Genomic DNA, 16,833 nt, shown 5'->3' on the forward strand with positions numbered 1-16,833 from the left:
TGGATAACAGCAAATAAACTGAGGGGAATTTAAAAAGACAAAAACAAGAGCTAAATTGAGGTTTTCTATAGGAAAAAATGAAATCTCTCTAAAGTTTCTTGTAAGAGAAACCAAGGAAGTAGAATAAGACAGTGTAGATATACATAATGGATTTAAACATTGAAGGGAAATAATACTCAAAATGCTGAAATACTGCTATAAAGTTCACAGGTGCACATGCTTCCTTGTCATGAAATTAAGGGATTTCACTGTCAGCTGATACAACTCCTGTTGCCAGTAAAACTATTTAAAGCCTCATTCTTTAATAAAATAAATATACACTAATGTGAGCAGATAAAGGTGCCATCAGGCTTATGAACCTACATATGCAAGAAAACAGGCTATGACTGATAAGCCATAGCTCTCAATTTTGACTTGAAAGAGACCTTGGAAACTGGTTCTGAAGGAGCAAAAATCTCAGTTATTAAATTAACCTTGTTTTCACATGCCTGATCTTTTACAAACTTGTGGCAAGGTTTGGATTCATGTTTGTATGGAGCATTTAGCTGGAAGCAGAAGTGGGATTACAAAATCAGTTTTTTGTTTTGTTTTGTTTTTTTGTTTTGTTTTTTTTTTAGCTGCAACACCACATCTTTTGCCACCGAATATGCTGTGGATGGAAAAGTTGAACAAATAGCACAGAACATTCCAAAAGTTGGTAGAGATGAAAAATGTTTTTTTTAATCCTGCTTCATCTAAGCTTTCTTTGTAAGCACAGACAAAAACGTGAGCAAGTTGCAGCTGATTGAGAACTAAGTAGAATTTGACTCCAAAGTGAAATGTAATGTGTTTGGTTCTTAAAAATGCTTTATCAGTATTTACTCACAATTCAGAAACAATGGCAACTTCCTTTCCATAACATCTGTTTCCAGCAATGGAAAAAGATCACAGTAGCAAAAATAGTCTATAGATCCAAAATGGAGTTTGATAATTTTCACATTAAAAAAGCTTAAATTTTAAGTTTGGAAGCAAATTATTCATAAACTGTGGAAAGATTTTGAGAGTTCCATGGGCCACTCCATCCGGAGAAAGAAAGGGATGGGAAAATTGCCAGGTGTTCTACACCAGTGCTTACAGACATGCACAGGCAGACCATTTCTCAGTCATCAGAAGGCATCTCCAGCTCCAGGACTCTGTCACTCCCATTTTCATTACCTAGCAGCAGCATCCGAGATTCCACAGGTCTCCCAGGCCTCTTCAGAGAGGTCTAAGAACTAACTGCACTGGTATTTGTTTCACAAAGATTCAGGTAGAATGACAAATAGTGCCCTGAACTGCAGTAATAGTAACTCCATTAACATGATCAATTTTGGAACATGCATTGCTGCCTCTGTTTTGCAGAGGTGTTTCTAAAACAGAAACTAACTACAGATTAGAGAAGTTACGGAAAAACAGTCTTTTCACTCAAAAAAGTCAAATAACTTCTAAAATAAGGAAGTAGTCTGGCAGCTGCTACACTTGGCCTTTTATCTGTTCCATAGCACAGAGTGACCGTCTAACACACTCTTGCTGCTGGCCAGTTCGCTGTGTGCCTTTTCCAATGACTGTGTAATACTGCTTTGGACTGATGTCATGGCTGCCACACCAGGAGACCCACTAAAAAAAAGGCATTCATTTAAAAGCTTCAGCTGCTATCCACAGCAGAAATACACAATTGTAGAAGTAAGCTACACCTTATAAATGGATTCTGCTGTGCAGTATCTGCTTCCTGAGGAATGCTATGTATTCACTAAACCAAACTGCACATAGTTTAAGATCTTTTAAAATCCAGAAAAGCAGCTCTGCAGCATTAGAAGCATAGCAGTTCTCCTTTAGGCATTCTGATTACAACTGTAGCCATAAAATATAATATATCAATGCAGTTTAAGAAAAGTACTATTTCATTGGCATTCTCTCAAGAGCTAAATATTTTAAGTCATTATAACATAAGATTTTTAAAAAATGACAAAGATTCTGCTTAAAAATATCTTAATCAGGAATCAGTCTGGAATTAAAATACAAAAGAAAACTCAGTTCCTTCGAAATGAATCTCTTAAGGAATGTTGCACAAAGATGAAAAGTTTAAGAAATGCACTTGACGCTTGTCAAAAGACCAAGCCAACAGCACATGCCACGAAATAATCACAGGTACAAACTTATTTCCCTGCCATGTGATCTTCTGATATAGAACCACTCTTTGTGGGAGGCTTTCAATCAATCAGTATGTATAGAGTAATTGAAAAAAGTGATATGCATTACTACCTGTAGTCAACTGTACTTTAACAGCTTCAAACTAAGAAAAATTCAAATATCAGCTAAAATAATCATAGAATTATAGAATTGCTCAGGTTGGAAAGGACCTTCAAGATCATCAAGTCCAACTGCAACCTAACTACACTTCTTAACCCATTGCTAAATCATGTCCCCAAGCACCACATCCAAATGTTTTTTAAACACGTTCAGGGATGGTGACTTAACCACCTCCCCGGGGAGCCTGTTCCAGTGCTTAACAGCCCTTTCTGTAAAGAGTTTTTCCTGATATCCAACCTAAACCTCCCTGGCACAACTTGAGGACATTTCCCCTTGTCCTGTCACCAGAGAGAAGAGACCAGCCCCGCTCTCACTACAATCACCTTTCAGGTATTTGAAGAGCGCAATGAGGTCTCCCCTCAGCCTCCTCCTCCCCAGACTAAAGAGCCCCAGTTCCTTTAGTCTCTCCTCACAGAGCATATTCTCCAAGCCCTTTACAAGCCTTGTTGCCTTTCATTGGGCCTGCTCCAGCACCTCAGTGTCCTTTCTGTACTGAGGAGCCCAAAACTGAACACAGTACTCATGGTAGGGCCTCACCCATGCTGAGTACAGGGGCAGGATTGCTTCCCTAGTCCTGCTCACCACACCATTTCTGATCCAAGCCAGGATGCCAGTGGCCTTCTTGGCCACCTGGGCACACTGCTAGCTCATATTCAGCTGACTGTCCACCAGCACAAGGTCCTCATCTGTCAGGCAGCTTTCCAGCCACTTCTCCCCAAGCCCGTAGGGTTGCTTGGGTTTGTTGTGACCGAAATGCAGGACACAACGCTTGGCCCCAGTGAAATCATAGTATACCTTGGCCCATTGATGCAGTATATCCAGGTCCCTCTGTAGTGCCTTTCTATCCTCTGGCAGATCAACACTCCCTCCCAAGTTGGTGTCAACTGCAAACTTGCTGAGGGTGCACTCACTCTCCTCATCAAGATCATTGATAAAGATGTTGAATAGGAGCAGCCCCAGCACCAAGTCCTGGGGGACACCACTCATGACTGGCCACCAACTAGATTTGAGTCCATTCTTAAAGACCCAGTAAGGCAAGTTTATATCCATTTGTTTGAACAAATTTCTCAGAAATACAAAAGAAAAGCCTTGTTTTAGGTGTCTGACAAGTACTGTCCTTTTCAAAATGCCATCTTTTCAGAAAGCAGCATGGGAGATTAAGAGAAGACAATCTCATTGTTGAGTGAGGCTAGATGAAAAGAATGCAAAATATTTGTGTTAAGAGCATTTTACTGGACAATCCCAAACCTCATTACAAAAAGTAAGACACAGTCTGTGAACTGCAAAGGTCATCCAAATAAGAGGGCCACCCCAAAAGTAGTGCCTCCTATTTTATTACATTGGGCCATGGAGTCTCTGACTGGTATGGTAGTAGAGGCTGAACCTTCTCAATATCCTATGACATGTTGTTGCCATGTGACAGATGGCAGCAAAGGGGCAGTCTGACAAAATGGCAGCTGACATGGAACTGCACCTGAAGCAAAGTACTGGAATTGAATTCCTCCATGCAGAAAAAAAGTGGCACCCATTGACATTCATCAATACTTGCTGAATGTTTATGGAGACCAAACAGCAGATGTGAGTGGTGGCTGGTACACGACACGAACATTGAAGACAAAGCACATTCTGGACAGCCACACAGATTTTTTTTTTAAACAAGATGACATACAGGCTCTTGTTTATCACTGGCAAAAATGCATCACCAGTAGTGGTGACTATGTTGAAAAAGAGTGTTTTGCAGCTGAGAATTTTCTCTGTCCAGTGTTACTGTGCTCTTTGAACCTGTTGTAGTTTCCATAGAAATAAATAGGAAGCATTGCTTTCAGAGTTACCTAAGTTTAGAGAAGAGCACTTAAAGGTGAAAGTGGCAATATCACGAGGATGGCTGTGCAGACTGCATGACTGTTTGCTTGTCCTAAATTTTTATTTCTGTTTGTTTGCAAATATATCCCATAAAACTGCCTTTACAAGTGAAGAAGTCTGAAGTTTGCAATGTACAAATAATTTTTGCATTCAATTTGCCTACTTTATTACACTTCTCTAGCATTACTGATGTCATTTAGCAGGTGCAGAGCGAGCGCAGATGATTCTGATGACTCCCATCCCCAACAGTTACAGTATCATCTCTAGTATCAGAGCACAAACAAATGCAGCAGTTTGTTTAAAATTACAGTAATTGCTGTAAAATGCAGTGATGTCAGAGAAGCTACACTTGTGGATCAACAATATTGGAATAGGAATTTGGTACTCACTAAACTTACGTTATAAGTCAGAAAGGAACATTAGTATCCCTGTTTGGACTCTTAAATTGTAAAGCCTTGTTCTTAGAATAGGTGTATCACATACATGTCTCAATGAAGACAGAGACAGGTGTGAACACACCCAGTATTGGTAAGAAAGGTATGACATGCCATAGTTAACTTAAGCATTTTTCAAGCACATGTCTTGCCCCCATTTGATGCAGGATGTTTCTTTGTATATGCCTGGACTATGCAAAATAAGTAAAAAAATCCTTATTTTCCAATACTATGCACTAGTGTTTGCACTGTTTTTTCTCATTTCCAGGAAAAAAACACAATCTTCAACTCCTACACACTCACTGTGACAGTCAAGAAAACAAAATACTATTTTGTTGTATGGCTATAACACTGGGACATCTTCTTGAGCAGGAATTTAAGCGTTCTCTTTTTCCTACTCAAAAAGCCTGCATATTATTTTGATTAATAATGTGTCACAGATACACTTGGCTGGTCTAACAACATGATGGAATGCTTTTTCCACTGTAACTAGAGAAAAAGTGTTCCTGTTCAGTACATGAATTATGACTTCACTTTCCTCTAAAGAACTGGTTTTGAAATGAGTTTCGGCAACATCTTAAAAATAGTGAAGGCTGGTACTTTTACTCTCTGGAAGGTTCAGATCTAGCAGACATACACTGTCAGTAACCACTGGAAACAGAATCAGGCTTTAAAATGCTTAAAATAACTACAATTAACACAGTAAGAAATTATTTTTATGCCTAAATAACCTATATATGTAGAATACTGGTAATGAGTAAATTTCACTCCAAGAAATATGTATGACTGATGTAGGTAACTGCCTTTGAAAAATACACATTATACTATATACTTTAAACAGTACAGCTACAGGCTCCCAATTTATGTTTATTTTGACATTTTACTTGCAAATAAACAACACAGTTCAGTGTTTATTTTTCTCATTCAAAACAAATTTATTCTAATTCATGTGTAACACAAGGAACAGATTAGATTCACAGCAAGAGAACCTCACACAACTGAATACCATTCTTGTTAACAGCTACTGTAGCTCACACACCTCAAAAGGACTTAATGCAGAAAACAGTAACACACACCTAGAAGCAGTGAGTTTACTTAGGATGAGACAGAGGTTTTGCCCTTCTCTTCCCTAAACACCATACATTTCAATTTTGAACAATCTGGCATTTACATCTCAGTAGAGAGAAAAATAATACACTTCTCCTAGCAAAATGTTTTGGCTTGGAGAAGTAAACCTCAGCTGTACTCTTAAAGGCTGAATGGCAATGTGCATATTTCAGACTTCTCCACAGACATAAGCAGAGCTTCAGTTTTTAGGGGACTTTCTTTTCTCAGAATTAAATGCATAATCTCAAAATTCAACTATACAGGGTGCATAAACTCCCCTGAAATTCTGCTAAGATTGAGAAATCTCATGTTCAGAGGACTAATTCATTCAGGTTATATGGAGACTATCTTTAAGATCTCTTGCTTAAGCAGTCAGTAATAATCATTTCCTTTCCTTTAAGAAAAATATATGCTATCACATTCTGGAAAGTGGATCCTGAATTTGCCAGAGAACAAGCTTAAAAGTGAAGTGCTTCTGCAAAGAGCAAATTAGTCCCAACATTTTCCTTATTTATGGCAACACCTCTTGGAATTGAAGTCAACATCATTATAAGATGTTCAAGTACACTGCTGTGGAAGTAAGAAGACTAGTTCATTCAAAACAAAAAATGCCACTATTTTGTTTTCAAATAGTGGATCTACATAAATCTTACTTACCATCTGGATATGACTCAGCCAGCCCTAGTGAAGATGAAAACTGAGGAGCTGAATTAATGTAAACTTCTCCCTGCAGGTTGTCCCCTGAATCCAAAAACAGGAACTGGGACAAAGCAAGCAGAGGAAGGGATTTTGAAATCCTGTAAATAGATAAAGATGAGCTAATAAGTATCAGGGAACAATATGGTCTGATGCACGTTCCACAATATAGAACACAGGTGTACTTTTCCTAAAGCTCAGACACAGGGAATGTCCTTTAGCACATGCTATGGTGACAAGTTACTGAGCAGCCATCAGTGCCTACACAGTGCATAAACATATATCCTACCACTGTGCATATATTAGAACTTCCACCTGCTCACTCTAACCATCAGTGTATAACATAAGATGTTCAACAGCCAGCTCAGTGGAAAAAACCAATGGCCTTGCTCATTTGCTTGCCTCTCACCAAGCCTGTAGCTGGAACAAAGGGCAATTGGCAAGCAGGAGCATACAACGGCTACATTCATGGATTATTCCCTGCAGCTCCTGCAAGGACAATGCAACTGTCAGCAAAAGCTGCAAGTGAGCAGCAACCAGGTTGCACACTCTTGCCAGTTTCAGAGCAGTTGAGCCAGAATCCACTTCACTGAGGGTACCTGATTTTAGCAAGTCCATACACTTGATGTAACAACTTGAATGGGAACCAGGATTACAAAGACCAACTGAGAATTAAGAGACAACTGCAGATGCAACTATCAAGTTCACTTGTAGTTTGGTGTTCACACTTTAAAACTTGTTTCCCATACTTAGTAGTCCCACTTTTCATTGCATAAGTTTCTGTTCAAATTGAAGGCATTTTATAGATAAACCACAACTGCATTCTCTTTTTTCTCTGCATAATTCCCAGTCAAAACACTTCCAGCACTTCTATTTCTATTGGAATGAGCTGAAAAGTTTCCATATTATCCTCAAAAAAAAGAAATGGCGTCCTCCCAGTCAGCATGACACTGTCAGTGGGAAAGTTCTTTCCCCAAAGGGATAATCACCAAGCTCTCTTTCAGTAATTCCAAAAGCCATTTCACATTACTCTATGTAAATTGCATTATCAACAACCAATAAACCGAGCTTTAGAAAAATACATCTCTGCAATCCTTCTGTTCTCCTCTCCCATCCAAGATAGCCCAAGCTGTAGAGGCACTATGTGCAAATGTATATATACGTGCCAGTTAGCAGTATCCCTCTGCCTGCAGATTCTCAAAACACTGGGCTAGTCAGCATCCCAAGAAAAAAGTCAAATGCAAGTAGTTCAGCTTCAAGCACTTCTAGTCCTTTATGCTGCATCACTACACATCAACTTTATGCACATCAACTACAAACTGCTTCTTAATAGGCTGATGACACTCCAGGAAAGACATTCCTTGCAGTTAAGTCTCTGGAAGTCTCAGCCTAAGGCCTTTCTTTTCATACTGTAATCACAGCTTAATATGCTCAGTTCCAAACACCTGTGGGGTTTTTTTTGTTTGTTTCTTTTTAAGAAAAGCATCCTTTTTCCCCAAATGCACCATTTTGTTCAGGATCTTCTAAGAATTTATAGCATGGTTAAAGTGTCAGAGAAAACCACTACACACATTAAGACTTGTTCCCCCTTTTATAATATATCAACATCTATTCACCTGTTGCCTTTTCAATATCAGCAAAAGACTTGATATTTCTATCCTCCCCATCTGGCTTTCCCTCTCTTTTACATCACTACTTTCACTGCTGATAAACTCAGCCATCCTGATAGTAAAAAAAAAACAACAAAGAAAACCCCACCAAAATCACATAATTTAACAAAAAACTTCTTTCTTGAAGAGAGTTTCATTTTTCATCCTTGCATAGCCAGAATTAGTACACCTCATAAGAGCCTAGGATAAAATATTACATAAAAATTCAAAAGAATTTCTCATATGTCTTAAAATCTTATTTTTGCTTATGTTTCAGTTTCTCTTATACACACTGATAACAAAGAGACTGTCTCAACAGAGCCAGGCACCAACAGCATGAAAACCCTCTTTTATGGCTTTGACTCACTCACATATGCAAAGCAGGAACAAGAAGGAAAGTTACCCCACCAGCTACTTTGTGCCACCTGCCCGCAAGTCATAGCTAAATAAGGTCAACTAACATGATGGAAACCAAAACACTTCTTGTCACACTATCAATTAAAAGATGACACTAAGATATTACCTGTCACCTTACATGTAACAGAAAATAGCATGCAGCATTGCCCATGGAAATAGAAGTACAGTAGTATACAGTACATTTGCTTCAGTCACACAGTAATGAACCACAATCCAAGTAATAAGTAACAGTATCCAAGCAAATTGTATGAAATTTCACTCAGAGCATTTTATACTGAATTCTCTTGCATGACTTGCCTTTTTTAAAGATCTAAGCTGAAAACTCAATCCACAAAGATAACGATTACTTTCACAGACCTGAAACACACCCATTCAAATAAAATGCAGTTCAAGTAAACTTTAGTATTTGCCATAAGGCTGACTAAAGCCCGGCTTTCTGGATTTTGACAGGAAACCTTTGTTGTATTTGGCAGCCATTCTCTTGTGGAGCTGTCAGGACTTTTTGTCTACAGACACAGTTGCTCAATGGAGGAAGAAAAGTTGCTACAAAAGTAAGCTGCAGAAACTTTTGCTACTTTTCTTTCACAGTCTGGATTATTTTGGATATTTCAAAAGCTACACATCTATAAGAGTACTTAACACTGCAAAGTAACCCTTAGGTCCTGCTCCTCTGCCCTTCTAGTTACTTAAGTGCACATATTCCACAGAAGTCATCATGTGGCTAACAAACAATACATTTTATATAGAGTACTTGTCAAAACTTCTGTGTCAGGCAAGTACTTCAGTTCCTCCTATACTTCCATGTAAGAGACAATGCATTTCTGATTCCTTTTTCTCCATGCAGAAGCAACAGAAGCACTGCAGTAACAAGATACCTAATCTCTGGGGAAAGGGGAGGGCCTCAGATTGCTCAAGAGCAATGTCTGCTGGCTGCCCAAACAGAGGACTAGAAAGGCTCTGGCAGGAACTCTGGCCTTTCACAGCCAGTCACGATGAGTTCTCCCGAATTATGAGAAGTGCAGTGGCAAAATATCTACCCATAACTGTCATTCTCAAACACAGTATTACTTAATCTTAGGATATACCAGCATAATGTTAATAAATCTGGTAAGAGTAGGCACGTGGCAGAATCAGATTGTAATTAAAGGACTTTTGCTACCTAGATACCAATTAAAAAGGCAAAATAGTAGAATTAAGAGTCACAGAATTGTAGGATTTGGAAGGGACCTCTGAAGATCATAAAGTCCAACCACCCCGCTAAAGCAGGTTCCCTATTGTAGACTGCAACCAGCCACTAGTCTGTGGAAGGTGTTAGGGACATTTTCTTAGAGAGGAAATTGTGAGGGAGCATCAGTTTCTTTAGTTTCAATATTTACCAACTACTCAAAATCTGAAAGTAATTTGGAAATGAAGTAGTTTATTCTAAGCAGGAAAAAGTGCAACAGTAGCACAAAAGACAATGAGCTTCAGAAAAAGAAGATATTTAGTTTAAGACTAGTTTACTGCAGTATACTGCCTCAGATGTTTTGAAGTAGCACAATCTGAAGTGATTATTCATAAAATCAAGACATGTAAATCTAGCAGAAAGAAGAAAACTAGATTAAGTATGATTTAGAACAGGAAACTGACAGAGTGTTCATGAACATAAAGGTATCTCAATTACATACTTTGTTCCACAGAGCACATCTGCCATCCTCACCATCTAAATGATATGCAAGTCGCATCAACTTCCTGGTAAATTCCATCAGCTCTGTAATTCCCAAGAAAGGGTTTCTCTTACAGCACTACAGGGCAGATGCAACAGAAACATGGTCTGTAACAACCCCACATCCTTACTGCAGGATTACATTCCAAGGATGTCCTGAAAGAAAGCTGAATTTCATCCAAGTACTCGTGCTAGGATCCTTTAATTTGACCCGCTACCATTCAAAGACGCAAATTACATTGTTACTTCTGCCTGCAAAAATAAGTCACTATCCTTATTAGTTCATCAGAACAGCATCCTCCCTCTAAATCATGAAATCAGTAGGAGTCCACTACTATGGGTTTTTTTGTTTATTCTGTCAGTGCCCCACTGTACACAATGTGTATCAGGAGCCCACTATGTCAGCAAAAACTGTGACAAAGGACTTAAACATGTATTCATCTATAGTCACCAACAGCCTTTGCAGGAGGTGACCAAGCAGGAGAGAGATTTGCTTGACAGCTCCCCAGGTACTTCACCACCAGGTTTCACAGCTAAGCACAGAAGGCTGCAGGCATACCCCGACATGAGCCACTTCCTTCCCTCAGAGTGCCCAGGGGTCCCTTCTACCACTGTAGGCTGGCAGTCTCCAGAGAAGGCATGGCAATAGGAACTAAAAACATAAGCTACATTAATGATAACAATTGCTAATGGCAACAGCAATCCACACCCAGAGGGCCTGTGCTCTGCCAGCTATCAAGTTGCAGTAAACAAACTTTGGGAAAGGGCATGTAAAGTACATAGCAGATTAATACGCACACACCATTTAATAAGATCATTTAATTAGAATTAGTGCCTAAGAACTAATACTTTAGAATGAGTCTGGCATGCAGCAGGACAACTGAGCAACTGTGCCTGGGATCTGTAGGAGATAAATCTGCACGGTATGCTTAAACACCTCCACATTCACTTCAGTCTGCTTAATTGCACATAAGCTAGGTGATACTCTCCATCTTAATTTATGTTTGTCAGCCCAATATATTTTAAAACATAATTCTAATCCATAATATTGGCTTGTTTCTAATGGTCAAAAAGGGCCTGTTCATATTATTTCATGGTTTGAGGTGTTGTTTTTCTCCTGGTATTTAAAAGTAGTAGTTACTCAGAATAAAAATATTGTGAATTAAAAGACATCATACAACACTAAAACAGTAAATTTGGACTTCTCCTGCTCTCCTCAGTATTCCTCTGAGGGGAGATCACAGTAACAATCACTTAGCAATAAAACAGTTTTCCACCTGATGAAACTCAATGCAACAGTTCAAAAAAATCTAATCATCAGCTGCAGGAAGAAAATCCTTACCAACAGCCATCCAAACCTGACTCTTTGGAAAGAATTTGGAAAACTGAGTTTCACCTCAGCTTGAATACACTTATAAACTAGAGTTTTGTTGGCACTGGTTATCTCTGAGGAGACCTGTAATAGGAAATGACATATCCTCTTCAGACAAACATCAATACCTGTTCAGCAAATGCCAGGGCTTGAAAGAAACATTTGTGCAAAACACAAGAAAACAGAGGATACATTTCTCATGAGAAATAGGTGTGTAAGGGAAAAAAAAGAAAACAGTTAATCCTATTAATTGCAAGATCAGAAGAGAGGAAGTGGGTTCTGACCTGGCATTGTATTACAGGAGCTGAGACAGAACAACCTCATTACTGAGGCATCACCTCTACTGATTTTTCCATCAATCAATCTGAGGCCCCTCTCAGTTTTCTCTCCTAAAGACAGTGATCTCAGTAGAATATTTTTTAAAGAAGAAAATACTGAAAAAGTCTTACAGCAACTTTCTGAAATGCCCCTCAGAAAGTAGTAGAGAAACCTAATCCTAATGGACTAATGCAAGAAAGCTCCATTTTTCTCCATGAGTCCCAATTTTTTTTTTTAAACCAATGAGACTTTTCACAAGACTGAATGCTCCACCCAGACCATGACATCTCTGGCCTGCTTCCCCCAGTAACTGGGCACAATTCACTGCTGGGCCCCATTGTTGCTGCTTTCAGCAGGAATGGGATGGGATTTAAAGAACACTGTGATTATTGGTAGTAAGGAAGAGCCCAAGCTGGATGAAAAGAGAACAGTACGGCTTGAAATCCGTTGCTTTGTGGTTGGAAATGCTAGGAGCAGGGGAATACTGTTTACACACAGTAATGCATAGCTACAGCTGGTTTGTATCAGAGAATAGGCTATGAACATTTGCTGGACTATAAGCACAGAGTTTAAGTGACTAAGAGTCTTTTTTTATCCAGTTTTTTCTGGTATATATTGCAGCACTCACTTTCCTTAGATGGGCAAAGTTTGGCCTACTTTATTACTAGTAAGGAAAATGAAAAAAATTTAAAGGCATCATGGAACAGGAAGCACAAGAGATCCAGCAGCTGGTCAAGGTAAATAAGCTCACAAGTATCATTTGATCCTCACTCTACTCAAGCTGTATGCTTGCTTACTAACAGCCACTATTCGAAGGGAACAAAATCTCAGAACAAGATCCTCCCAAAGACTCCTGTATTCTCACGTCTGTTGTCTCTTACACCAGATTTTCTTCACAGTTTCATTTCAGAAAGAAATAGAAGATGCAAGCTCAGTTGTGCTTACCAGCATATCTTTGGAGTATTCAACATCTGTTTAGAAAGTAAAAGTTGCTCCATTTTCATTTTTGTTTAAAGGAAAATAGTCCAGCAGCAACAACAGCAGGATTTGAGAGGCACTGATATTACAGAAGTGTTCAACACACAATCTATTTTTCAAAGAGCAAAAAAAAAAAGAGCTGCAAAGATGCAGGGGATTAAGTCTAGTTCCACAGTCCCCATTGAGAGAATCCAGAAGACAGGCATTTTTCCTGCCAGGCACTTGTTTACCCATGTGAGGACCAGACAGTTCTCTATGCTTGCAGTGGTGTGACTGTAAGGCACACACAGATGCACAACATGTAAATAATGGATAGCAGCTTAAGAAGTAGCCATATGGGATAACATATACACACATGGAAACATACACCTTACTAAAAGACTAACAGACAAACAGACTACTCACCACCTAGTCTCAGCTGTGCTGGAGAGGCAGATGGAGCTCAGCACTCCTCGCAGCTGGTCCAGGATCTCCACAGAAAGTCCTTCCCAAAGGGAACAACACAATCCACTGAAAGAAAATGTCTCAGATCACACATATCTGCACTATCACCAGGTGAAGTACTGCTGGCCTTCTGTGCTATACTTGGTTCCATTATCATAGAAAGATTATTAACTAAATTTGGCCTGAAAATGAAATATACTCCTACTTCTTCATGGTAGGAAAAAAAACAAGAAATCCATGAAATTGGAAAAAGAAACTTAAATGAATTTCACATTGGCAAATTCTAGTATGAATTTTCTATTCTATTTGCTCACAAGGCTTCTCACTGCATTATTGTTTTCCTAATAGGCAATCAATATCTCAACAGTGAGCACTGGTAACAAAACATTCCCCACAACCTCTATTGACAATGCGAGCACATTTTAAAATTTTACTTTACGAGTCAATGCATCCAAGATATTGAAATGACATAAAAATAAGCTATTGTGGAATGACATTATAAACAAGAACACTGGAGTACGAAATATCTTCATAACCTCCCATAATGCTATAATGCAATGAAAAGCACAGCAGTAATAGCAGGGTGGCAAAGTCCTAGGTTGCAACAAGTGTGGACAAGCCCAAATACAGCAGCTGGGGACACAAAGAAAAAAATGCCTCTTACCCTTAGAATGCCTCAGGTACATAAAGATCTCCAGCAAGATGCCCTCACCTCCACTGCCAACCCTTAAATGAGGTCTGGGAAGGGTTGAATCCTGGCTCCACCCCTTCCAGTCACTCAGGTGCATTGCATGCACCTGAGCTCCCCCAGGTTGGCCCTGCCTTCCCACCAGGTGCTCCATCACTGGTTCAGGCCACGACTCAGCACTTCCACTACACCTCCAAAAAAAGAACAGTATGGTCAAAATTATTTAATATTGAACTGAAATACCAATTACAGTATTACACAGTTTGCCAGAGACCAAAGGCTATCAAGAGATGTTTGGTTGCCTTAAGAATTACTATCATAATTCAAATTTTAACATATAAGACCCTCCTCTACTTTTGCTTACCATATAGTAGCTTAGTCCCTTAATTTAAAGAGACCACAAAACAAAACTTCCTTGGAATAAAAAAAAAATGAGGAGTCTACATATCTTATATGCATTCATAAATAAAAAATACAATCTAAAATTATTTTAATACGGTGTTTTGCACCAAGAGGTGCTTATCTGCTATGATCTCAGTAAGAGGGGCACTCAGACACTGTATGGTATCTTGTAAAATGCTACCCAGGACAAATGTGATAGAAGGCTATAAGGTCCCTTTAGATGGTGGGAACCCTAGGTAGTGCAGTATGCTGGGAAACACTGTCCATAACAGAAATTTGCCCCTGCAGCAATCAGAAGGACCAACACAATGGAAAAGGCGTTACAAAGTGGTGGAAGGACCAGCATGATAGCAAGGGGCAACAAGGGAAGGGGAATAGATCACTCACCTGGATGAGAAGATTTAGGGTTCACAGGGAAAGGCTCCCACCAAGGAGGGATCTCCAGAAAAAAATCCTTCCTCAGTGGTAGTCAGCCTTTAAATGAGGCCTAAGAAGGGTGGAGCCAAGCTCCACCCCTTCTGGTTGCACAGGTGAATTGCCTTCACCTGTGCTCCCAGGGCTGACTGGGTCTTTCCTCCAGGTGCTCAATCAGTGGTTCAGGACGTGACTAAGCAGTTCCCATATAGCCCCTTTCAGCCATTCAAGCTACCATAGGATTTTGCTGTTCAAAAGCTACTCTGTTCATCATTTCTACTGCCAGACAGAAAGGATGCTCACATGAGAATTTAGTGCTGCATTCCTAAAGGCAAGGACACACGGGTGGCACAATCACCTGCAGGCTCCTGGGCTACATTTGCTAGCTGAGTTCATCCTGCCAGCATAAAACCAGCTTAGGTTAACTGTTAGGTGGATCACTAAGCCCAGCCAGGAGCACTACATGTTGCAATAGTTGCAGTGAGTATCTGGAGTTTAGCTGCTCTTATGCTTTTTCATTTTGATGAGTTGTTGATGTTTTCATTGTCTTGGACAAAACGCTGTATCACCTCTTGAACACTAAGGAAGCAGAGCATGCTGTATGACTGACTCATTTCATGGCACCACAGTTTTGCCTTCTCTTTGACCGTGACTGATACAGCGGCAGAAAGCAAAACTGCTGCATGTGGTAAGGCCAGACCAGCACAGAGCTCCCTGAGTGACGCCCCAACTCGCTATTTCACTTTCCTGGCTTTAAATACTCAGTTCTTACTACTGCAGTCGTTCTTCTAGCACCCTCTAGTGTTCATAGCAGTCGTGAAGCATGATTATAAAGGACATGATCTCATCCAAAATCTGTTCAAAGAGCTGTTTCTTCCACTCGAAAACTACTGAATTACCCTACTGTAGGAGCGTCCCAGAACATCATGTACCCCAATTCCATATTTAATTCTAAGCCTTCATTTTATATTTTGTTTCAGTAAGGAAATGAAATCCTAGTTTTCATACAGCATGAAAAAGGAATTAGGCCTCACCGCATTAATTACAAAATTATAAGAGATAATCATAGAATGGTTTGGGTTGGAAGGGACCTTCAAGATCATCTAGTTCCAACCCCTCTGCTATAGGCAGGGACACCTCCTACTAGACCAGGTTGCTGAAAGCCCTCTGTCCACTGTACTATTAACACAGGCTTTGGTGTTGATGTAGGAAGTTTGCAAACAGTGAACAAATTTACAATCTAGACACAGTAGGTAAAGCAAACTAGCAATATCTGATTTGAACGTGCCTCTTAGCCTGGATGGGTTTTCATTTAAGTTGCAGATAAAAATATGATTAGTTCTCTATATGTTACAGCATTTACAGTTTCAGAACAGCAAATGCATTTTCTCCAGTTGGTTTATCTAGAATTTCTTACTAAGTCATGCAGGGAATTCTAAATGCAGATGGCAAATCACTGCATTGACTATTTGTTTGATTCACTGCAGTACATGCAATAAAACTATACCTTGTAGCACTTTACTCCGAAAGTCACAGCTCTTCCTAAATAAGCACCATGCTGAAAGCACCACAATCCCCAATAGAACCAAGATATTATTTTGGAAGAAACATTAGTAAATTTATCTGGCTTTGCACAGACAGACATACAAATTTTATATACAGTGTGTAAATCTGAACAAATTAGAAAACCACACAAAGGCCCACTTCAACCAAGTGAAGAAAAATTAAAACAGTCAGCAGCTGAGATTGGTTTTGCTCCTCGCTCATTTGAAAACCACAAACCAAATACTTTTTGGCAACTCTTACCCCCCAAATCTCCCCAAAATTCTAAGGAGCTGTTCTAGTTGTTTATATGCCTGTTTAAATTTATCAATCTGTGCACAAAGCCAGGTTTTTGCCACTTAAAAAAACCACATTATGACACTGAACTAAAAGGCTAGATTACATGCATTGAACAAAAGCACGCTAAAAAGTTTTTACAGAACTACCAGAGAATTTATGACAACCGCTTTAACTTG

Source organism: Numida meleagris, chromosome 5, assembly GCF_002078875.1.
Source record: "Numida meleagris isolate 19003 breed g44 Domestic line chromosome 5, NumMel1.0, whole genome shotgun sequence".
Lineage (NCBI taxonomy): Eukaryota > Metazoa > Chordata > Aves > Galliformes > Numididae > Numida > Numida meleagris.